The sequence below is a fragment of the Pinus tabuliformis genome, chromosome 8 (genome assembly GCF_031772625.1).
Source record: "Pinus tabuliformis cultivar Carrire ecotype Pingquan chromosome 8, CPIR1, whole genome shotgun sequence".
NCBI classification, from domain to species: Eukaryota; Viridiplantae; Streptophyta; class Pinopsida; order Pinales; family Pinaceae; genus Pinus; species Pinus tabuliformis.
The window spans coordinates 936,787,108-936,789,011 of NC_142294.1; the positions used below are offsets into that span (position 1 = coordinate 936,787,108).

The window sequence follows — 1,904 nt, forward strand, 5'->3', positions numbered from 1 at the left end:
AGATTGGAGTGAAATGGAGTTCTTGATTAAGTGGAAAGGACAGTCATATACGCACTGTCAATGGCAATCTCTGTCTGAGCTTCAACATCTGAATGGTTTCAAAAAGGTGTTAAACTATATGAGGAAGGTGGAGGAGGAACGAAACCATAGGCGGGCGCTTTCACGAGAAGAGGCAGAGGTCCATGATGTCAGCAAGGAAATGGAGCGAGAGCTTCTCACTCAATATAGACAGGTTGAGAGGGTCTTTGCAGACAGAACAACAAAGATTGATTCTGACAATGAGGTCCAGGAATATCTAGTTAAGTGGAAGGGGCTCTCATTTGCTGAAGCAACCTGGGAGAAGGACATAGACATTGCTTTTGCTCAAAGATGCTATTGATGAATATAAGAGTCGTGAAGCTGCGATGACAATTCAAGGAAAGACGGTTGATGCCCAAAGAAAGAAAGGCAAAGCAAGTTTGCGTAGACTTGATGAACAACCTGAATGGTTTAAAGGAGGCACACTTCATGATTACCAATTAGAAGGGTTGAAGTTTCTTGTGAACAGCTGGAGGAATGATACAAATGTTATTCTTGCAGATGAAATGGGCCTTGGAAAAACTGTGCAATCTGTGTCAATGCTCGGGTTTTTACAGAATGTGCAGAAGATACACGGTCTTTTCCTTGTAGTTGTACCCTTGTCAACATTAACAAGCTGGGCAAAAGAACTCCGCAAATGGCTGCCTGACATGAATGTTGTTGTTTATGTAGGCAATCGTGCAAGTAGAGAGGTTTGGTAATGATTTCAATTCATCACAACCGCCGGCAGTAGCATAAGGAAGAAGTATCTGACAGCAGAGATGTCAGCGGAAGGAGATTCTCAGAGTGATTTCCAAAAGGAATACCATGAGATTATTTATGATATTTGTCAACAACCGCTTCAGTTGCCTCTGCAAAATGTTTCAGGTACAGTTCAGGAATTTCAGAAAGTGGAGGACTATTTATCTATGGTGGAACAGTAACCTTCTGAGATAATGCAGGATGCAGTGATTCCATCCATGAGTGCGTTGGTAAAGCCAGAGCTTCTAAGGCACCAAGACAAAGATGTCAGGCTCATTGTTGTTACTTGCATTAGTGAAATCACTAGAATAACGGCACCTGAAGCACCATATAATGATGATTTAATGAGGGAAATATTTCAGTTGATTGTTGGAAGCCTTCAGGGACTAGATCAAATGAATAGTCCCACATTTGGAAGGAGGGTAACAATTTTAGAAATTGTCGCAAAAGTCAGGTCATGCGTTGTCATGCTAAACCTTCAGTGTGATAACCTCATCCTTGACATGTTTCAACATTTCCTTGCCAGTGCTAGTGAGAATCACACTGAAAACGTATCTGCTTCAATGCAAACAATTATGAGTTTGGTTTGAATGAGAGTGAAGACATATCACAACAACTGTTATCTGTTTTACTGAATAGCTTGAGAAGAGACAAGCAAAAAGCTTCACCAGCTGCCCTTGCACTAGCCGTAAATGTTGTTAAACGCTGTGCAGAAAAGTTGAGGCTAATAATCATGCTCATTTACAGGTTGTTCCCATAACCTTGTCCAAAGCATCAACTATGCGAAGTGAATTTTTAAAGGCAGGGAAGAAATTAGGATTTGAGTTTGATGTGATTAGACCTGGAGAGAATGATATTGATGTCAGAATGTCATGGAAGAAAGTATTACATGGAGGAATGGGCTATTTCTTTGTGGAGATCCCAGAGGGAACTATATTAGCACATCCCCTTGCACCTGAAGAGAAGATGCCTATACAATTTGGACGTGAGGTATTAACCAGATTCATACAGTTATATTTGGAACAGTCAATGGTGTTATTGGTGTCATTGCATCTCTTCCTCAGGAGCAATATCTGTTTCTTGAA

At 40.9% G+C, this 1,904-nt stretch overlaps 1 pseudogene; it reads left to right on the top strand.

The window, feature by feature from the left end:
* Positions 1-404: 404 nt before the first annotated feature.
* LOC149238587 (protein CHROMATIN REMODELING 5 pseudogene) lies at positions 405-779 on the top strand (annotated as a pseudogene).
* The last annotated feature ends 1,125 nt before the right edge of the window (positions 780-1,904 follow it).